The sequence below is a fragment of the Bombus bifarius genome, unplaced genomic scaffold (assembly GCF_011952205.1).
Source record: "Bombus bifarius isolate JDL3187 unplaced genomic scaffold, Bbif_JDL3187 scf7180000008030, whole genome shotgun sequence".
Classification (NCBI taxonomy): Eukaryota; Metazoa; Arthropoda; class Insecta; order Hymenoptera; family Apidae; genus Bombus; species Bombus bifarius.
In genome coordinates this window covers 973417-997271 of record NW_022884401.1, presented here as the reverse complement: position 1 = coordinate 997271, position 23855 = coordinate 973417, and the positions used below count along the sequence as shown (strand labels likewise).

The 23855-nt window shown below is 39.5% G+C and overlaps 1 protein-coding gene and 2 long non-coding RNA genes across 4 annotated transcripts in view; all 3 read left to right on the top strand.

Moving 5' to 3' along the window:
- The window catches only part of LOC117207464 (lutropin-choriogonadotropic hormone receptor), a 37799-nt gene that overhangs the window by 1010 nt on the left and 12934 nt on the right, over positions 1–23855 (top strand). The gene's annotated exons all lie outside the window — the stretch shown is intronic.
- On the top strand, positions 941–2805 carry LOC117207475. Its single transcript, XR_004487521.1, has 2 exons — positions 941–2133; positions 2236–2805. It is a non-coding gene; the product is annotated as an uncharacterized LOC117207475 (long non-coding RNA).
- Positions 3438–4271, top strand: LOC117207476. Its single transcript, XR_004487522.1, has 3 exons — positions 3438–3581; positions 3688–3906; positions 4004–4271. It is a non-coding gene; the product is annotated as an uncharacterized LOC117207476 (long non-coding RNA).

The window sequence follows — 23855 nt, the reverse complement described above, 5'->3', positions numbered from 1 at the left end:
TTTGAGACTGGTTAGTGAAAGTATTTGAACACTTAATCATAGAGAACTGTTATGCGTATATTGCGTGTGTTATACTGGACAAATCTGAAACAAATTTGAAAATCTACATAGAAACTATAAGATATTTAGTGCAAGCATATATTTTGCAACGGTCATAAAAGTATTTATATAACACACGTAATACATATATGAAAGTTTTACTATGGCAAATGTTTATACACTTTCGTAAGTTACTGTACGGGTATTTGCATTGAAAAGTTGAAAGAAATTTTTTTTACGTAAATCACATTTAGGTTATTATTTCGCCGTAAAATAACTATAATAGATGATGCAATTATTCGTACAATTCTTTTTGAAATCAGTTTATAATTTATAAACATTTATATGTTTAATTTGTTAACCGAAGAGGGCGAATTAAGTCGTTATTCTAATTGTAAATAAATAATCTCCTTTGTTCAGACAAATCTACGAAGGAAGCAATATTGTATAAAATCTGCTCTTAACCAGGTTTTCGATGCAAATACGCTATTGCGGCATGTCTTCTCGCGTATCATTATTTTGACAACGATATATTTCGAAGCGTATCGAACTCGAACGATGCTTCCAAGATCGTGTTTCGCTGTTGTTTCCTTTTTCGTTGCGTCTCTTTCGTTCGCGCGGCTTTTCGAGTAGTGTGGTCGCGCGGTTGCACGGAGGTCCTTCGAACTTTTGCCTTGAGAGTTTGAAAGGTTTGACATCGGATGAGGCGCTGAGACCTTGACGCGTTAACATTTTGAGTAATTGCCAGGAGCGGTTTAAGGACTTTAATTTAAAATTCACGTTTAGAAACTGATATTAATTGATATCATTGGGTCCTTTGGAATCGTAACAATTTAGTATTACATCAATTTTAGAATTTCCAACTTCACGCAATTATATAATTAATATCTATCACGGAGAATGTAAGGTATAAAATTAAATTAAATACACCAAACTTCAGTAATCTAATACGATAAGTTGAATTACGATAAATTGAAATAAATTAAATGAAAATATAGGTTATGCGAATGTACTTTGAAACAATTACCACGTGACTGGTCAAGAAGCGCGCAATTATTCAAATGTCCAAACTATCTGTCAAAACTAAAACGTTTCTTTCCAACTCCACTCTCTTCTCGACTTCCACTCCCTTTATTCACGTGTTTTCGTGCAGCTAGTATCAAGTTTCAAAACAACAATTTGCCAACCGTCACGTGTCGTTATTAATTTTTCCTTTTTACTCTCGGCGCTTAAAATAGAGATGTCGCCATTGTCGTCGCATCTAGTATTTATCTGCACTTTACTTGTACTGTGCATACAACATATTCTTATAATTTTATATTAACCTGTTAATCTGAAATGACACGTTTCTATATGAGGCATAATCGAGAAAATTAATCGCATCTTTGAATACGGATGGGATTCGTACAAGGCGATCAGAAACGAAAGAATGAAAAAAGTGACATTTGCAGTTTGGTTGCGCGCAGGAAGCGAGAGAAAAACGAACAACGTGGTAATTGGAACTTTTTTCTGGCCTGGATTCCATCCGAAAGTATTCTTCGGGACAAGTTGGCCGTAGTTTTCCGTGTGTACAGTCGGAAACGTCTGTTCGTCTGACTTGCTACGCTGCATACTACTACGCGAGTCTATTTCCGTTTCGTCTGTTCGATCGTTATTGCTTCCATACTTTCATATTACAATTATTACTTCCATTATTGAAACTGTTCATTTAAGATTCCTTTGAGACATTTACCAAAGTAGTATTTTCGTAGACTGAATCTAATTGTAGCTATTGAGTATTATCGAAATGTTCGTGGAAGATATTTCTGGGAAAGATAAGTAAATTAAAATTGTAATGGAACTGGCTGCAAGCTGACCTAGAACGCCACCGGAAGTGGAAGAAAATATAACTGTGCAGGAAATAGCGCACTAAAATGTCGATTTTATAGAGTGCATCGTAAATTACGTTACCATCAAAATAACCGACTCTTATCTACTATGTGTTTACTAAATCTTTGATCCAACAACTAAAAATTATTATTTACTGCCGACCAAGATAACTTAAAATTCTAGTGTCGCATAATTCTTGTCCTATATTTTCCTTCTCTACTCTTTGTAAATTATTAACGAATTCTTAACATTTAACCTCTAATTGATCGATCAAGTAACCTCTTCTACTCTATCCTTATATATTGTGTTTTGTAATTTGTTTTCTAGGTAAATCGTGTATAGAATAAAATTAAGTTGAATTCAGAGATTTCATCAAACTTTTAAGATACGGTAGAAGATAAAATAATAAAAATGGAACTGTGCAGAAGTAAAGATGCAAGGAAAATCAGGACAAGGTAAATGCACTTCGTCAGAAATCTAATATAAAATTCCCGGTACGGTAAACTACTTTGCAGAAAATCACTGTCAGGATGAAAACCTGCGAGAATAAGAATTCCCGGCAACGAACATCGGGATGACGTTAAGTCTCCAATCAACACGATCGAGGGAAAGGGCTTTCAACAGGCTTGTAGTGATTATGTTATTCAGAGATAATATTGGTCGATCGAAAAAGTGGAAAGTGAAGCGGTTCAGGGAAGTTTCTTAATCGGGCAGTTGCGTTAGCTAAATTAAAGCTTCATGCCGTGCATGCTTCTCATCGGTCACGCGAAGTTAGGCTCGCGTGTTGCGTGTGACCGCGGAATAACTTAGACGGGTACACGGCAAACAAATAAGGCTACAATAATTTCAATCTATTATGGAATCTCGGCGAAAATGAATTATAACGTTATTAAATCATCGTGATGCTTAATGTTCTTAAACAAAAACATATCTTATACTATATTTACTATATATACTATACTATATTTAGTATATTTTATCACAGGAGGATGATTCTTTGATACTCGTTTTGTTAAAAGCTCTTTTAATATTCTAATAATTTTATGATCTAAATTTAGTTAAATCGTAAATATTAAGCTACGTAGAGAGTTTGTTTACGTTTTCTTGAAAGGACAACTGTTACCACTAGACTGCAGATTCTCATGCGTTCATGGACAATTTGGAGATACACAAATGCACAGAATATACATAACATACAGACACGTAAAAAATGTTAGTACGTATAGCGTTCTTCATATATATATATATTTAATGGATAAAACAATTTTTTATCCATATTACAGTTTTTCAATGATATCCGTAAAGATGTGAATATAGAATTTGCACAAATATCTGCAGCCTGGTCGTTACTTTTATACGTAGACCACGAAGCAGGAACATGATAACTTATCATTGATAAGTCACGTTTCTTATTTCTTTATTCTACATACATACATATACATATATGTATATATATATATATATATAGATTTTGAGAAATGTTTCAAATTGTATACCTAATCAGCATCTTCGTGCCTCGTTATAGGATCGGTGAAATCTCAAAGCGTTTTATACAATATGTACATCAAGATTTTCTTTGGCTAAATGTTGCAATACCTTGGCGAGTCACCGCAGATGTGACATAACGACGTTTGATGATCTTGTGAAAAAAAGCTAGTAAAACTTTAGTAAAGGTATAAATTCAACCTAATTATATAGCTGAATACACCGTGCATCGTATACTTGTCGTCATAATGCATCGAGGCAACGAGTGCTCTAGCCATAAAAGTCTGTCTTTAGGAGGTAAGATAAAACGAAGGAGAAATATAAACGAGAGAGAGAGAGAGAGAGAGAAAAGGGAAAGAGAGGAGAGGAGGAAAAGCAGCAGCGTGGAGCATTAAAAACGTCGTCCCGGTGGAGAGCCATAAAAATGAAATCGCACGGTACAATGACGAACGCTTCCAAGAATACAGGAACGTGGCATCAAAGGCGCGGGATAGCATCTTCTAAAGGCAAAAGGTATGAAGTATAATCCGTACAAGTACGGCTGATGATCGCCGACCTACATAGCTAGACGTTGATCCTTCTCGACTCGAAGACAGTCGATATTTTATAGATCGTGGTTTAGGATCAAGGAAACGGCGAGGAATCGAGGAAATGAGGAGTCGAAGCAACCGAACTCGGCATTCACCGAGTGCCAATTCTTGCAGAAACTAAGGGATATTCTACGGTTCGTCCACGTTCGTTCGATCAACATTTTCGTTTGTGTGCTCTTCAAGGAGGAAGTCGTGGCCAAATTAAAAAAGGGGCTGCGAAATTCGCATTCTTCTCCAAATGCGAATTTTTTCGAGAACCAAACGGTATACGTTCGTCTACGATTTGTTCTCTCGTCTATCTGTTCGCGTTTGTCCAAAATTTTCGAAAATTACGTGTATTACACAATGAAAGAAACTTTTGGGACGATCTAATGTTAGCCCCCGCTATTATATTACATAGCATCACCGTATAGTATCGTTGTAGAGGGTTCTAACATTTATTTTCTTATTTGTACTAAACGTCGTGTATCTTAGGTTCGAATGTCTATTGATAGACCATGATTAACAGATTTTCATACATTTATGGGAAATTTGACAGTGCGTCACTTTAGAAAATCTACACAGCGTGAGGAAATATATGAGATGTCGGAAGTACGACGCTTTCTGTATTAATTGATCGATGAAACAATTTTCTACCGAGTTTCTATCTGTTTAATTATATTCTCAAAAACGCAAATTTGCATAAAAATCCGCTGTCGAGTTAGAAATTCGATAGATTCAAGATAGAGTCCTGAAGAATATTTTCCTATTCTTCGCTTTCTTCGAGATGTATATTCCTGTTTCCTCGAAGTTCTTCTCGCGGAACATAGTGTACCATTATATCTGTTTTCAACTTTCGTTTTTTCTCTAGCGGAGTAGAATTTCCCATGCGACTTTCCACGATGAGATCTTCGTTTTAGACAGAGTCTCGGCGAATCTCTCTCTTTCTCTCTTTGGTTTTGTTTAAGACCGTTTTTATAAAAGTTTTCTCTACAAAGGTAAAAAGCGAAAGAAGTTTTCTCCAGGCACAGCGTTACCGGAGAGACAGGATTAGTTCATTAGGAGTTTTCCCGCGGGCGAAACGAGTGTCTAAAGTCACTTTTTTCCTCCACGACTTTTTATCGCGTCTCCTCTTTTCACGAACAGCGACGAGGAATTTTCTAAAATAAAATTTCTAAGCAACCTTCTTGCCATCGTCTTTCGGCTCCTTTCCTTTCCTATTTTCTTTCTTTGTCGTTTTAACGAAACGACTTTCCTTCTCTAAAAAGTTTTCGAAGGTTCCTTCCTTTCGCCGTGATTTTTTCTTCCACCGCGATCTTCTTACCACGACCGTAACTTTCTTCACAATGATTTGATCTTCTTTCAATTTCGCGATATTCTTCTTTTCCTTCCCCCTCCCCCGCCCCCCTTTTTTTCTTTTCACCAAGGAAGTCGGTTGCAGGAAAAGGCCAGAGGAATAGAAGGCGATAGCGCGGAGAAGAGGCCACTTGAAAAGCGAAGCAATTTATCTTCCTTCGTCTGTGGAATCGCAGTTGATTAATCGACGCAGGTCGTCGAGATTAATTCGCGCTCTACCCAGGAAACCGGAGCTGGAAATTATCGCCAATTATTGATTGTCAGCAGTCGGTAAATCGACGGAGAAACAATGCCATAGCTATTTCTGTATCTAGCTCTGATATAGCGATTCTATAGCTGCAGTTGTCATAAAGAAAATACAAAGATCACGTCTTTTAACCGTGCATCGTATTTTTGTATTATGACCAGATGTATCGTGACCAATAATATTCAGAATTTTTTCATTTTCCTCGTATTCTTCTTTAAATCTCGTTTCGTCTAAATGTTAAAAAATCTTAAAAAATCAAGTAACGCGTAATGTTAAAAATTGCTCCATAGCGATATCATCTAACGACGAATTCAACGTATTTTCAGACATTTTTTTAAACAGTAAAAAATATAAAAAAGACTGCATGCACTCGAAGCTTAAGAAGCTTGCATTTTGAAGAGGAAAAATTTATATTATAATATATACAAATAAACAAACACGTGTACTAAGTATCCTTTACTCGGATAATACGACAGTATTTCGCTTGCGAGGACTTTGTGGCTCCAGTGGCGTCTGCGGATTACCAGTTAAGGATCGTTGCATTAACTTCGTATCCTCTAGTTTATTTCGTTTCGTTATCCTAAAATTTATCAGCCAAGGCGTCTGTAAGTTTGTACGCTATAGCACTGTGCGCGAGTATACGTTCCCTTGTTAATAATTCCTTGTTCTTATGCCAGTCTTTGGCACTACGTTCCAGTTGCTGGCAAAGTTCTAATTAATTCGTAAAGTTCTTTAAAGTTCTCTAATTTACGCGTTCTTTAAGAAATCTATCAATCGAACCATCTTTTGTGGAACTTCCATGGATAATCAGAGGAGTTAGAAGTTGATAGAGCAGAAATTCCTCAAAGTGCACGTTAAGAGCGTAGTCTTTACTTTCACATAAAATCGACCTGATCAACGTCGATCGTCGTTTCTTCGTGCCATTTCTCTGAATCTGTGTCCTTCAACTACGAACCTTTAGAATCCAGTCCTTAAGCGACTTTTACGCTCTTCCGTACACCGAACAGAGTCGAACAAACTCGTCGCTCGATCCAATAAAATTTCACTGTCCACGGTATCTTTCCCCATCCTTCGTCCCCGTGGAAACTCCAAATGCAAAATCTCCACTGTGTAAGCACCGACCAGCCAAACGTTTCTCTTAAATTTTCGAATAATCGATTTCGCAATTTGTCACCGGAATAACTGGTAACTGTGAAGATCAAGAAAAACTCGCAAAAAAAAAGAGAGAGAGAGAGAGAAAAGTGTTACATAAATTTCCAACGAGGGAAAAACCCCCTGGCTGGCAATCGTTCCGCGATCAACAGTTGCTCCATTTATTACGTAAAGACGGTTCTACATCGGCTCTTTCAACGACCGATATCTCGGCGTGCAGTTAGGCGCCGATTAATCTCGTTCGCGCTGCACGAAAAATAAATCAGCGCCGTTTTTAAAAGAAAGAAAGAGAGAGAGCGCGCTCGGTATACGCCGCCGCAGTGCACGCTTTTACATCGATGAGAATTATTTATAGAAAATGAGAAGCAGGTTCGAAAAGCACAGCGTCGAAGGCAATGCCGTTTCATTCATCCTTTCGTCGAACGGACGTGAATCTTTTGCTCCGTTAATTACTCCCATTTAGTAGGGCTGTTCGTTCTAATTATAACGCGCTCCTCTTCCTTCTTTTCACTTTTCCTCTTCCTCTTTCTCTTTCTCTTTCCGCTTCCGTTCTTCTTTCTCTCTTCCTTTTTTCTTCTTTTTCTTTGGTCAACTAATGGAAGGTAAATAAGAAGCTCGAACGAGTTACGAAAGCGGAGAGACATTTGTGCGGATCGTCTCGTTCGTAATGCAACTGTTACGCATTTCGTTATTTATTTTTCTTATTAGAACAGCGCAAATACGCTTGCCACGATCGCTCCGGCAATTGCAATTTCTCGTAAGGAAAATCGGCTGAGAACGTTGCACAGAGGATGAGAAATCTTCATCGTCGGTTCATCGCAAACCATTCTCATGTTTGCGCGTTTCTTGCGAACTTTTCTAAACTATGCGATATCTGTTTGGCAAACTTGTCGAGCGTTATCCGTCGTTCGCTTGGCGCTTATTAGCTGCTGAATACAATTCTCGTAGTTACGATGCTTGTCGAAATTCGCTGGTCTATGTAACGCGCGATAGATGAAGCATACGCTTCCACCAAGTCGCTAGGGATTCTTGTGTTTGTGTAAAATTTCATATTGTTTGTTTAAAGTTAAAACTGTACTCTTCGTTCTCTTCCTTTCGTTCGAATTATTGGATTGGCAACTAAGCGATTGCGGATTTTGTCATTAGGTGGTATTGCCAACACATACTTACCTTCTTCTTGCTGATTACGTATTCTGAAACATCGTGTATGTACGTTATACAGGGTGGTTGGTAACTGGTGGTACAAGCGGAAAGGGTGAAGGGGTGATTCTACGCGAAAAAAGAAGTGGAAAATATAGAATAAAAATTTTTCCTTCGAGGCTTTGTTTTCGAGAAAATCGACTTTGAATTTTCGGTCGGTACGCGTGCACTTCATCGCGTCTCGTTGTAACGGATCTCACTGTAGATCGTTGTCTCGATTGACGTTATTTTTTTAATTTTTTAATTTTTATTCTATATTTTCGACTTCTTTCGGCTACCACCAGTTACCAACCACCCTGTATATAGTTTTATTTATTTATATTTATTGTTGTTTTGCAGTTGTTTGGGAAATAAATGCGCTCTTACTTGTCAACGACTGAGATCCGAAGTAACAGTTGCTTTAAATACTTTTTGAGCGAGTGGTTGAGCAGAAATTCAGTCTCATTTAAATGGAAACCAGTTATCGATGAATCCGAAAGAAACTTTCCAAAAAATAGTAATTTTCGATTGTTCCGATTGCGGATAACCATTATGAAGGATTAAAATGTTTTTTGGCTACCAATAAACGTTATCGACGACAGGAATTTCATTTCGGTTGCCAGTAATCGATATAAATGACCGGGATTTTTTCTGCTTCCTGGTGACCATTATCGATGGCCCGAATTTTGTTTTCGTTACCGATAACCATTATCGATGGCGAAGAATTTGTCTCTGGTTACCGCTGACCAATATCGACGACAACCATTTTTTTCTGACTATGTTCGATCGTCGTTAACGGTACTGATAATTGATATTCGTCGACAACACAGGAAAACTTGTATATTTTATTGAGCAAAAAATCGCCATGAAGATATAAAAAAAAAAGGATAAAATCCAAAATATAGTTTAGTTCAATATTTTTACTACGAACGACTATACGACAATATTTTTCACTTATAAATTATACCTATCTATAACAAGTATTAACTTATTGTAAATAAACAGCCATGTCACTGCGCCACGCCAGAAAAATTACTGAAAATTCTCAACGCGAGAATTGATTGTAATTTCAACAAATAAATAAAAAAAAAAAAATTCCTCTTTTCATACATTTTCATAGCATCTGCTCGATAACATATACAAGTTTCATAGTTAATTCTTTTTATATCGTAAATAAGTATATATGCTAATTCTAAGTAACGTTAACAACAATCGACAATATGCAGGAAAAATGTTTATCACCGATAACGGTTACCGGCAACGAAAAAATACAAAATTCGTTTATATCGGTTACAGTACGGTAACTAAAATCAAATTTCCCTCGTCGATAACGATTATCCGTAATCGTTTTGAAAAATTGTAATCGTTCGTAAAGACTATCACGAGTAACCAAAATTGTTTGATCAACCATACTAACTCTCGTACCGTAACATTGAGCATTTCTCTTGCAACAGCTATCTAGGTATCCGGACAATAAAATACTCGGATTAAAGGACTTGTACAAGCAGATACGAGGTTCCCTAGTAGAAACGAACGAAGAACACGGTTCTCTATCAGTCGATCAATCTCCAAAATTCGCTCTGCACATCCAGCAACTTGTAACTTTGGAAAATCTCACGCGTAATATTTATCGAGTTACGACAATAGGAACAACGATATTCAGTCGATGGTCGAGCTGATATTAAGAGCGTGAGCGAACGTTAAAGGAAAACGTTAAAGGAATACGGAAAAAATGGAAGAACGAAAGTAGGAAAAATGGTACTCGCCGTTTCCGCTTAGTTGGTCGTTAGGATTCTCGCGTTGCACATGTATTTTCACGCCGGCGACAACTTTTTATTCGCCAACGACTTTCACGCTCAAGTGGCTGCTCCAGGTCGTGGAGTTCGCGTCGATTCACGACGCGGAAACGAATCTCGTGCAACGTTTCGGGTCAACAGCTCGTTCGCCTAAAATTGGACCTGAAGACGGAGACCCGTTTCCTCGATAGGAAGCTGCGAGGGTTCGTTAATTGGCCGAACGTGTTCGTTTGCGACAACACGCAATCCCACGGATAATCCGGGGTAGTTTCTCAATTCTTTCGTCGTTGAATATTCATCGAGTTTGTAGGAAACAATTCGTTGTTCGACGATCGTCCACGATGAAGGTACATTTCTGCTGACTTTTCGTTAATTGCGAATAATCGCCACATTCGACGTTGATAGATGAAGATCGTAGCGTCGTAGAATTAGGAGAAGTTTAGCGAAAAGCGAAGACCGCGGAGGAGAGACGCGATAAGTCAGATTCTCTGTTCTTTACAGGGCAGTGGTCCTGAAATACGAAATTACCATTTTTAGCTATTTTACGCGAGAATGTGTTTCGGCCCGCAGTGGAACGTCGCGCGGATTTTTCACATTATTATTAGCTCGCTCTGTACTTGTGTAAGCGAAATACGAAAATATGTAAATCGAACAGGCGTACGTGCATCTCGTATTAGTAGGAATCGTCCTGTTCCAAAGTCGCGTTACCGTTAGCTTCGTGGTAATCGATTAAATGTATATTCGCAGAGAGCGCAACGTTAGCCGCGGAAACGATGGGAAAAAGAAAAAAAGATCGCTCGACCGAAGCATCCAATTTACAAATACAATTTACAAAAGTCTCGAAATTAAACATCGCAAAATTTTCGCAAACACCGGAAGATGGGATAAGAGTGAGAAAAATTTCGCCAAAACTCCCCCGCAACTTCTTCTCGACCTCTTCTCGAATCTTCTCCGATCGAAGACTTGGAACATCCTCTTAAATACGACGATACGCGAAAAATAAAGGAGGAAATTTTCCAAAGTTCATTCAGCCGATAGTTTCCAAGAATATCCGGGAGAAAATAATGTTTATGAATAGCGGCAGCGATCGAACGAAAAACACTGACACCGGTGGGCAATCATCGGGGAGAAGTGGCGTTTCGAGCGCAGCGAGCGTGACCCAAGAAAAGTGATGTATCCGGTACAGATGTGACACGAATATTTCCGGATTACCGGCTCTCGATCGTCCGAGAGTCGGTCGACACGCCGAGATTCTTTCTCGTCGGGATCGATCCCTCTCTCCCCGACCATTTTATCAAGGGTGACAAGCCTCAAAGCGAAACGAAAATTCATTTGGCAAACGTCTGCGCGCGTTTCTCGCGGTCTTGCAATTTTTCCTTCTCTCTCTCTCTCTCCCCTCTTTGTTCCTCTTCGTCTCTTTCTTTCTTCTGGTTTCTTTTTTTCCTTCGCTTTTACCCCGTTTTTCTCTCGTGCACGATGGAATCTCGATAACCAGAGACGACGTTCGCTCTGACCTATATCGCGACTCGTCACCCCGATGGAATCTGGCGCAGAACGCTCGATTTCGAAGGAAATTCACTCTCGTAGGATCGCGTTCATTCATTAAGGTATTTGTAGCGCGACAATATCAAAAGTAAAACGTCGAGGGGCAGAGAAAGAGAGAGAGAGAGAGCGCAGAATTCCTCTAAGAAAAAATTCCTTGGCCGTTCGTATTTCCTACTGACAAACACGTCGCGTTACAACGTGCACGTCGCTGCTTGGCATTGATAGCGTTACGAATAATTTCGAATTTGCTTCTACCGAATCAAGAGGCAGGTCTACGTTACGTTTCCATTCTTACCTGTTGAAATTTGCTGTATTTATAATTCCGTGGGTTTTGCGTCACATGGCCAAATTACCACTCACACCGCTATCAAGCTGGCCTTAGTTCTCCACCAACGTTCGCTCATCCTTGGTTGTATCGCTACAAGTAGAAGGTTTCGTAGCGCTTTGGCGAATAGCGGTCGAACCTCTGCTATAAAATTTACGTGGCCACTGTCAATGCCAAGCAGCGACGTGCGATCGCGAGAAGCAGATACGGTAACGAAATTTTCGTTAGACTGCGTTCTTCGACGTTGGTTCCTTTGCGCTGAGAATGAAGAATCGTGTCCAGAAATGGCGTAAAGATAATCATTCTCGAATATCTGGTAAAAATATCTTCTTGTAGTTACATGCGCCTCTTCAAGATAGTTTAACTCTGAGAAGCTGAGAAGATTTCTTTTCGTACGATCGTAAATACGTTGTTTCGTTGTATGACACCTTGTATTCAAAATTTTGCTATCTCTTCGTACTCAGACTTTCGTTATTTAGTTTCGTTGGTCGGTTTTATGCGATATCTCCAACTTGGTTCAACAGGAATGTCTATAAGTATGCATGGTAGTACATGTCTCAGGGTATATTGAGTTCCCAGCCTTATGTCGCCTGACATTTGAGTTCTGGAATTTGTTATATAGGTCAATACTGTCCACGTACGCTGTACGTACGTGATATTTAATTTAGCTACGAGTAGGTATCGGCGTGGACGTACGTGATCTTTACTTGATTGGTAAATAACGTATCGTCGAGCAAGTGTTTCGACGAATTTAGTCGCTACGTTACCGAACGACTCGAGGTTTGAATATAATCGACGAATGAGAAATCTCTGTCCGATCTTAGGAATTGCGTAACTTTCTGAGAAATTTACAGTTAATGTAACTCGAAGCAATTTTACTTATCATAGTTTTACATAATCTCTACTCCACTTACGGTTGACCTAATTTCATCACCATCTTTGCGATTAAATACTTGTTACGTAAACCTGCTGAATTTCTTTAAATAACATTCTAGATAAATAGTTAAGAATAACAAACAGAATAAAAATACATGCAATTACGATACACAATTGTAAATATAATTCAAAACGCAGCTGTTAATTAATCGTCTAAAAGACACTAGCCTCTAACGGGAACGATAAATTCTTCGGTATGAAGAATCGTTAAGAGAAAATCATAAGAATTTAAATCAGAAGAACGCGTACGCTATCGGATACGAGACTTGTAATGAAAAGAAAAGAGATTGGATCGCGTAAAAGAAGAAGGAAAGTTGCGAGTACAACGTAACGAAAGTTTCGTATCTAATAAAATGAAATAAAATGAAATGGAAGGAAATAAAATGAAAGAACACGTTGTAATAGAATATAAAAGACGTCGTTCGTTTGACGAACTGCTTCTCCGATCAAACAACGAATAAAATATCCTTCCAGTTCGTTGGAGTGTCGATCGCGCAAACTCTCGTTCTCCGCTTGCCCAACGAAGCGCGCGAGTGACTGTAATCGAAGAAACAATAATCTCGAGACTCGGCTTTTACTTTCCCCTCACGATATACGTAGTCGTGCTGCTTTACAATATGAGCAATGGAGATGAGAGCAGAGAATAAAAAAAATCGTATCTCGTTGTAGCCGAGAGGCGAAATTTATACGGGGGATCGTAATAAAATTTCTTCAAAAAATATTCCTTTTCCGTGGAGGTAAATGGGTCGAATTTGGCAACGGTCGCTGGAATTACTTTCACAATAACGTCATGTACACGCGATCCACGTCATGGACGTGACCGGCGTGATTAATAGTCCTTCACCGTTCCTTTTAGATGTTTACGCTCGTCTATCGACCATCTGGCCATAATAATAAATAATCTGAATATCAGTGAGCATTTTTTTTATTTATTTCGATTGATCGACGAGCCGATTCACGAACGATTAGCCCTTTCGTTGTGATCGATATACAGGGTGGTTGGTAACTGGTGGTTGGTAACAAGCTGGAAGGGGGTGATTCTACGCGAAAAAAGAAGTCGAAAATATGGAATAAAAATTGAAAAAATTTAAAAAATAACGTCAATCGAGACAACGATCCACAGTGAGATCCGTTATAACGAGACGCGATAAAGTGCACGCGTACCGACCGAAAATTCAAAGTCGATTTTCTCGAAAACAAAGCCTCGAAGGAAAAATTTTTATTCTATATTTTCCACTTCTTTTTTCGCGTAGAATCACCCCCCTTTCCGCTCGTACCACCAGTTACCAACCACCCTGTATATTCAGAAATATTTAGACACGTAGCGCAGTGACTATAATAGACTTTTACATACAATGAAAGTACAAAGTTGGGTGACTATAGTCACCTCTGTAGTATATCACGAATCGTCCGTATTAAATGATTACTGTCATCTCCGTTGTACAACAACCACTGGACACCGAACGACTATAACGATATTTTTATGCAGCGAAAGCACGCGGTCGAACGACAATAGTCAGCTCCGATATATTACGAATCGACTGTGTTAAATGATTACGATCATCTTTATTGTACAAGACACACTCGAGACTGAATGCCTTTAATCATCTTTTTATGCAGTGAAAGCACCTGGTTGAATAAGAATAGTCAGCTCCGCTATAATACGAATCGACTGTGTTAAATGATTACGGTCATCTTTATTATACAAGATACACTCGAGACTGAATGTACAATCTATAATCATTTTTTTATGCAGAGAAAGAGCGTGGTTTAATAACAATAGTCAGCTGCAGTATATTACGAATCGTGCACGTTAAATGGAAGTTGATCGACTATAGTCACCTTTAGCAATAAAAGGGTTAAAAATGAGACAGCGTTTCTTTCTCTCTAATAAGAGGGCGAAGTGGCATGCTTATTTAAAGGTATCGGATTGAAACTTTCTCGGACAGTAACAAAGTGATTCAAATACCAGCGGTGAGGGCGTGACTGGAATATCAAACGATAGTTTGCACTCTCCTCTTTTCACTAGGGTCGTCCGGGATGAAACGTAAGATCCTTAGAGTTTGAATCGGGTTTGAGTTAAACGATTTTTTATTTTCTATTCCGAGCTATCGCTCCCCTTCTTTCTTTCAATTTTTCCTCCCCTGCTCTTTTGTTAGAGCAGATTGGCAACGTTCGTAAGTATCGTTTGGTCGTAGCACGTTCGATGCAGTTTGAGAGTTTGCTGAGAGTTCGATAAGCAGGGGAAAAAAGAATTTTCTTCCTCCCTTTTCCTTTCTCTCGGTCAAATTAATGGGACTTTTAAGTATTTCCCTCTGCCGTGGTACGTTTGACATTGAGTTTGAAATTAATCGGCGAGGGAGAAGAAAAACGATCGTCGATCCTGCGTTCACGAAAGAGACGTATCGATCGATGCCTATCAACTGTCGTCGACGAAAAATTAACGCGAGGCGACGTTAATGAGTTTTGGCTTTCGCCCGTGAAAACTTCCAATGCCACGTCACTGCTACTTACCTGGCCACATGATTCATCCACATCGTATAAATAATCTTCTTACAAGGTTGTAACGTCTCTCTTCGCAGACAAGCGAATAATAATTAACGCAATTTTCTGTCCGCTTGCAAATATCGGAAACTTTAAAGGCACACGGTACGAGCAAGTTAGCGTTAGGAGATCAGCCTCGAAGATTCGTCAAGCGACGAATGGTATCGTTACGATTAGACGTTAGACGATTAAACATTAAAACTCGAAATTCGACCAAAATTGCTTTTCTTCCGTAATCGTCGACCTCGTTTTGTACAATTTTTTACGAATTTTTACGTATCGTTCTATACAACGGTGTCGATCATCAGGAAAATTCCGGATCGATCGCGATGCTGACGCTACAACTACCGCACCAGTGAAAATGACCGGTTCTACGATTTTATAAACGTGCCAAGCCTCCTTCAGCGATCACTGTGCCAGATGTATAATACATTTCGTCTAATAAAAACGTACCACGTACCGTGGAATTCCTTTTGCAAGAAAGTAATAAATCGACAAATATGAAAGTATTATTACGTATTTTCTAAACACCGGTGGTTCTTACCGATTTTGGAAGAAATAGCCTCGTCTCGACAGTCGGTAGTTCAGGTGTTAACCTGTCCATTCAAGAAGAAAGTACCAGTGCGTTTCGAGTATCTGTGATATTATCGCGAAATTGTAAATTATCGTAAAATTCAACTTTTCATCGTGCACAGATCGTCCCACTGGCCACTGCGACCAGCCCAATACGCGTCTACGAAGCCACGCGACGCGTCGTGGATCCTCTAATTCGTCCATCCGACGCGAAACCGATCTCCAGTAGATAGAGGAACTCCTGGTCAGACCCATCGCTCGTTGTCATACGGTAGCTTTTATATCACCGCGAAAGTTTTCGAGTATTGTCGTGAAAAACGACCGGTCATAAACAGAAGACGGATCACTCGGTCCCTGTCCTGGTGAATTCTATCCTCCTCCTCCTCCTCCTCCTCCTCCTCCTCCTCTTCTCGGACATTTTCCAACTGCTGTTACGCGTTTTTCTCTCTTGCACGATACGCGTAATCTAATATCTTGATCGTATGGCGTAATACGGAGGACCAGAATGGTTCTACCCGGTGTAATATAAGGGTCGTTATCGAGCGAACGTTGACAGTAAATTTAGAAGTCGGAACAGAATGGCGCATTAATTCTCGTGAGTAGGTTTTTTTTTTTTAATTGTTCGATCCAGACACGCGCTTTCTCTGCACGCGGGTTTATTTCTCCTTAGATCCATATCGTAAATCACGCGATACTAAATTTACAGCGGGCTAACCCGAAACACGATAAATTCACAGTTAGATAAATCACAGACTTAAGAATCTAATATTAAATGCCTGGTCGATTTCGTAGAAATACTCGTTAAATCGCCGGGCTATGAATCGAATCGTTCGAGCTTCGTCGTTATTCCACACATTTTCATTAACGTTCATACTCGTTGTTTGGGAATATAATATCTCGCGCGAACGAGACGATCGTTGTTAGAAAAGTTATTCCACGTTCCGCAGAATATATTGCGTCTGTTTACGAGTACGCGCGAATTATCCTTCGTCGAGATTGTCCAGAAGATTTATTTTATTTATAGGATAGTGTAGATCTGACGTAAAACACTTCTTAGATAGAACAGCGTAGATTTTCCTTCGTTCTACGTAAAACTCTTTTTTTTTTCTTTTAAATAGATTGGTAGAAATCCTCGTTCATTTTGTATGAAACTTTTCTTAGATAGAATAGTATAGATTTCCATTCGTGTTACGCAAGACTATTGTTTTTAAATAAAATAGCGTACAATTGTTCGTTCGTTTTGCGTACAACTTTTTCGATAGAATAGCGTAGATGTTCATTCATGGCACAATAGCGTACGTTGAAACGAGTTCAGTGATCAGCCACGTAAGGTCATTCGAACGTAACACATCGTCTTAAATTAGCGAGATCTCGAGTAGTTGTGTCATGCAAATCGCGGGTCATTCACTAGCGAAACCCGCGTGATTCTCGTACACGCTGGAACTAGATCGCTCGTTTATTGACCGTGAATCGTTCTATCATATTGACGAAGATAATAATAATAATATTTCAAAGCATCGAGGATAAATAATAACGTAATAAATAAATAACGTACGACGAACCGAAGGATGGTTCTCCTGATAAATCATGAAACTAACGTAACATTTGCATTAACGAATTAAAGTAACGTCGTATTAAAATCCAGCCAAGAAACACGACCAAAATTTATGAAACGATCTATTCTCTAAAGCCTTTCAACAGTCAAAGCGACGAACTTGTGTTAATTCTCTTTATTTTATTAGATACAGTCGGATTAGGAATAGATGATTCACTCGCGTGATTTTCCTTACAGTCTTCGTATTGATCTCTGTAAGTTTGAATTTTCTATTTGAATCTTAATCGATTCATATAGAAGAAAAAAAACATATTTTTCAACAAGGAATCGATTTTGAATTTCACGGAGTTGTTGGCCGTGTACAGGATGAATTCGACGATCTACTACACTGTGACTTCGGGACGACCTGGAATTCAGAAATTTCGCTTCCACCAAACGAAACAACATCGAGAAAGTTTATCGATACAGCGTGTTTACCTATAGGTTTTCCACGGTGTCGACAAATATTAAACTAAAAGGGAACGAGTAAAGCGAATGTCTTTCAAAAATGATAGCCGACTACGCAAGAATAAAAGAGCAAAAAAAGAAAAGATACACGCGTTCTGCTAATTGTCGGAGATACGAGGTACTATACACGTTCAGATATTTTCAAGTAACTGATATCCTTGCCGAATTTACAGATATGTAACGTTTAAAAATAACGTAGCCGCGCCGATTAAAAATTCTCTCAATGGCGATTATTATACGTTCTGTAAGTACCGTGAACGTTCGATTACGGCACTTTTAAACGTCGCTTGTCGCCGCAAGTTCGATAACTATATCGGTTGCTTGAAATTATCCGAACGTGTACCTCGTATCTTGCTGAATGAAACTAAAGCATAAAGTTTATGTCCTGCTTTTTTTTTTTATCTTCCGAGGTTAGCGTGATCGGGTATCGTTTTCTTTTAAATTCTTGTTTCATTCAATTTACGGCGACGATCAGTCCGTGAATGGTTTAAATATCACTTGATACAGAAATATTATACCGACAATGGGCTTTCTGCTCGTGTCTTTTCTCCCTTCGCAGAAAATCATCGCCCCGTTCGACTCAAGCTACGATAACATAATGAAAAGCGGATGGAAAATCGGTATAGTCCTCGAGCCGGATAAACTACCCTCCAGCGATCGATCGTTCGAACACAGTAGGGGGATCATTTCCCTTTTACTGCAGTAAGCTCGTAAAAAAGACGGTGGCTGCATTATTTGTGGAACAACGCGACATACGGGAGAGAGAAAGAGCCAAAAAAGACCGAGATAAACCTATGATGAAAAGTAGCGAGACGACTACGATTGGAATAACGATGACACCCGCCTCCGTTCCGCCTCCGAATGACCGATCCCTCGTCGTTCCCGGCTCCTCTTGTTCCTCGCTGTTCTCCTCTTTTTTTATTTTCGACCCAGTCGGAAAAAATTGCGATCGATAAAAGCCATTTTTCGAGAACGTTGTATCTAACGTACCGTTTTTATTGCCAAGCGTAGCAGTTACCATTTTCGTGGAAATATTGCCGCTCAACGTAAAAATTCTTCTAGGATTATCCGACAACGATTCCACGTTTATTTCGATTATTTTCCACATTGTCCGCGAAGTATTTCGTCGAAGTACTTCGACGACGTAGCGTTATCATAGCGTTTTTTGAAATTCAATTAACTGCTGAAGCAGGCGTTTAAAGAGATGACGAGGAAGATAAATTGTCAGAGAAAGGGCAGCTAGTTCCGCGTAAACGCGTCTCTCGTTACGATAAACTCCTATCCGTGGCTCACCGCTGCTCCACGCTACACGAGACGCGCGAAAGAAAACTTCTCCGAGCATTCGCCATCCATTTCTCTCCCCCGATCCGAGAAACTAGGATTCTCTCTTGCAAACGATCCCCTCCGCGAAACTTCCTCTTGAAAAAGTCATCGAACATTCCCATTGAACGCAAACAGCCTTCCTGTCCTCTTCGTGAAACTCCGCGAAACCTTTTCTTGGGAGCTAAAAAACTTTCATTACCGAGGCAAAGATGCTGGAAGAAAGGCAAACCTCGCAAAGAGTTCACGTTCTTTCTTCTCTCTTCCTTTTTCTTTCTTTCTTCTTCTTTATTCGAGCGACGTTCAGTCGGCGCGAAAAATCAATGCATCCTTTTCGTTCTGCTTCGTTTTCGACGAGTCTCATCTCGAGCTTGCGTCGGATGGATCGATGTTTGCTTAGCCGAGCGTGAAACAGGTCGGATAAGAAGAGCCGACAGAATGATTAATTGGCGGCGATTATGAAAACGTACGATCATGGGGGCCGAGTCTTTTGAAATTCATAAACGTCGTTGTTCTTCGTGTCTGGCCATCGTCCGAACGAAAAACAGCCGTTGACGAGGAAGCATTACGAAGGAAAGTTTTCGGATCGGGCAATCGCTGGCTGCGTGTTACGCGAAATATTCGTCTTTTGCCTTTCTTTCTTCTCTCGCGAGCCCTGTCAGTAATAACATTCGCAAATAAAACAGTCATTTCGTTGCAACTTGATTCTATATTATAACAGCCACGCGTACTCCGTGTTCGACGAGTATACTCGTCATCGCTTACTTCTTGCGACACGTTTTAGGTACACGTTTCTCAAAGTTCTCAAAGAGCTCGCGACAAACAACTGGTTAAACCGTGGAATCGCGTACATATCGTAGTATCGTAGACAAATGGCTAGGAGATATTGGGTGGACCATAAACAATGTCGCGAGAAAGGCGAAGTGCCGACTGGTCCATCAATTTGTCGTCGGTCCTTCAGTCGAACAGTTACTCTGAGAAAGGACCTACGTGACCCTGGCCTTTGAAAAGACAAAGGGATGCTAAGCTAAGGGAAGACAAAGGGAGAAAGACGAATTAACGATCAGTGTGAGTTGAGAAGTCAAAGTGTTGTGAGCGTTGGAACCGTGATGACGAGAGTTGTAAATTAACTATTTACTTGTCTTACTTATAGCACATTACTGTATTTAGTCCACGTTAAATAACCATCGTTTCCTGTTCAACCAACGCCTGTTTAATCCACCATAAATAAATAAATAATAAAATCCTACAATATGAATTCCCAACCAAGTGTATACGTCAGAGTTGCGCTCGGTTACGATTCGTTGAACAAAAGGATTCGGAGAGTGTACCCGGCTTATTTCGCAAGTTTTTCTCGTCGATTAGCATAAAGATCCGATAAAACTCGATACTGCTCGATTCTTTGCATTCCATCTAACCTAGATTCGGCTTCGTGCTTGATTTTGGGCACGTTGTTTCCAGCGGAGGTAGCTTTTCCGTTCTACCATCTTAGCGTAATGAGCGTGACGAACGGGGTTAATCGCGCTATTAAACGCCAGGCAGCGAAACAACGTGCAAAAGTGGCGTAAATGTATGTTATTGTTTTGTCAAGCTACGAGACCGTATTAGAATAGATAGAGGAAGTGCAGCGCATTTGGAACACTGTTGGTAATTTCGAATACCAAACTACCTAAAAGGCTACTAACTTTATCCAACTCGTGACACCGCAAACGATAAGAGCGAACGATCTGTTAACCAAAGACATTGTTAACCGACGAATCGTAACTTTGATATTTCTTGAACTGAATCTGCAGCAAAAGGCCAATTTATGGTAAATTAAAAATAAAAGAAAATAACGATTTCGTTAGGGTAACGCAGATGTAATTCGGAACAGCGATGTTCCAATTTACCTTCGCTGTATAAGTTCAACCAGTTAACTGCGGAAATTAGTTTCAGAAATTTCTCATGTAAATAAATATAAACAACGACCTGTATACTCGTCAAACGTTAACTGATTAAAAAACGAGATGATAATAAAATTACTTTCTCCTACGATTTAATCGGGCACAAAAATCGCACAACGTAGGAACTAGACTTGATAAGTATCAGTTCTAGGTCTTCAAATTTACTTGCGGTAGATACAGGTGTAACTTTTGCGCTCATTAACCAGTACATTCACAGTGTACTCACGAATTTCACAAGAAACACTGCACTCTTCGTCCCTTCTGTCCTCGTAATTTTTTTTTTTTTTTTTATTTATTTATTTAAATTTTACAATTTGTCCAGTAGGACATTTCCTCGTAATTCGCATCGCGAAAGAGGCCTACAACATCCTCCTCGGTAGGTTTCTCTTCGGAATTCCGAATTCGTAACGTTAAAACGAAACATTAAAAGCCTACAATTTCACGTCACAGTTTGTACTCTCGAGAGTAGTAGGAAAAAATTGTTCACGAAGCCGTAGAATTAATGCACGAACGGGTAGATTATGCGATTTATTAACTTTGTAGTACTGACAATTATCTTAATCAGTTAACTATTTTTGACGAGTATATTCGTCATGAAGAAACGGCAATATTTTGTAATTTTTCAATCGGACCAGAGTTTCATATACTTTTTGCTTTTCGTTGTTACCGAAAGTTTGAAACGTCCAAGTTTATTCATTTCCCTTATAATATAAATAAATATAAATAAAACGCGGTTTTATTCGTTCTTCCATCCTCTGCCATAATTTTTTACTCGTCTTAAGCAAGCTGATATTCCAAATATGCAGCACTTGCTCCATTATCGTAGAAGACTGCTTCGTAAATCAGAAGCACAGAGGGAAGCTTCATAATTCGAAGGAGAAGAATGGTTTATCATACTCGAATTCCTTCGAAGTTTTCGCTTTTGCTACTGAAAAGTTCTGTGAAATATTTTTCCATTAAACATACCGACCAACTATGGGGAACAGCGAGTAATTCCAACATAGAAATTCTTCGACGATTCCAATCAAAAACTCTAAGATCCTTGATAGATGCACCTTGGGACCATCGGATTTGTTGGTGACGATTTTGGCTAAGAGACTGAGGGAAATAGGCTTCGTTGTTAATTGGTTAAACGAAGGTTGGTGGACTAGGAAGGGTCTTAGCCGCCCTCGAGAGAAAGTGGTTAGTGGGAGGAAAGTTGCATCGTGCCTGAGAAAAACTAACTTTCCCTTGTCAAGCCGTAGTAGACAATGGTCTTTAGAAATGATTCGGAAAACAGATGTTTGTTGGGTCTGAAGGACCTTAGCTCGCAAGTTACTGGCATTTATGACGGGTCCTTAAGAATATTGAGGTACGCAGCGAGGATGAGCGGACATCTGGTTCCCGTCTGGCCCGCGGTGTGTGACCTGGTCTAGGTAGAGTGTCGCCCCACGTAACAATTGATAATCTGATAATCGGTAACGCGTGTGTGTATGAAGTCATCGGATTTGTATCGCCTGGGATAAAATTCGATTCGTTTGAAATCCGACGTTATGGGATTTCTATTCACTTCGTTGGGCTCCAGCAACCATTCACGATATCCCTCTTTTTCTCCGCGCTCTCGTAAAACATCACTTTTGTTCCACTTCCATCTAAGATTTCGTACGATCGATCCAGCTTAACCAACGGGAATTCGTCTCACGATTTAAGCAATTTTCATATTATCCGTGCGATCTCCCCGATCTAATAAAACTTCGCTCCGCTTTCGGTTTTTCAGCAATTTCGACGGCAGACGCCTTGCTCGGCGCAGACACGCGTGTACGCTTCGAAAAGATTCGTATCGCGAACACAGAATCGACGAAATCGAATTCTCTGGAATGCCGGAAATGAAGTAAAGAAACGGATCAAGGGATCCGCAGGAAGTTTCATCCTGTTAAATAATATCTTTGTCTTGCATAAGTTTGGCAGAATTCGCGGATGCGCCTGCGTAAGTTAACTCGATCGATGTGTGGAAACACGCAGGCCACACGGAAACCACACGGAACAACGGAGCTTCGCTTTCTTTTGCGTTTCTTTTTCTTTTTTTTTTTTTTTCTTTTTAATATTCGCTTTTTAATTGGTGCTTTTCAACGTTGTTCTTCGTTCGACGTTCGATTAAGAAATAGAGAAAATGGAAGAAGAAGGCACATAGCGTTTTAAATTCGTAAAAACATTTGAGCATTTGCAAACATCCTTTACGAATATATCACAAGCGTTATATGGAACATTTTGAAATTTTCTTAGCACCGCAACGAGATCCGGCTGTCGTGATTGTATCGATAAAGTTTGGGACAAATCTGAAAATGTACTTAGGAGGTGTGCAACAAGATATTTATATATTGCACGAGTGTAGCAAGTATACAGTATGTTTCCAGCGACTGGGACGAGCCATATAGCGTTAAAACGGTAGAACATAGGCATTTTCATTAGGAAAACTCGAACGGTTTCGAGTGATACGTCACGTGGCGCACGTGTTTTTTCCGAAAGTGGAGGCGTTTCAAAGATTTCGAAATCATCTCTGTTTTCTTATACGTTATTTTACATACCATTCGACGCATTTCTTCGTTCTCTGCCAAAATCTATCGACTTCAGTCGGTGGTCAAAGTATCGATGAAAAAAACCATCGGAGATTTGCTCGTTCTTTTGCTTCGTTTTGGAGAAAATCGGGGGAAAAGAAACAAAAATCTTGTCTTAGCTTATTTATTTACATCTATTTATTCGTCTTGCCATCGATTATTACTATTATTTATAATAATATATTATTAATTATAAAATAGTCGTCTAGAGCAGTCATTGTTAGACGTAACGCTCGCATTGCTGCGACAAATCAGAATTTCGAACGACGATAAGACGAATAATTCGCGATTCTCTTCAAAATTTATCAAAAACCAGCAAAT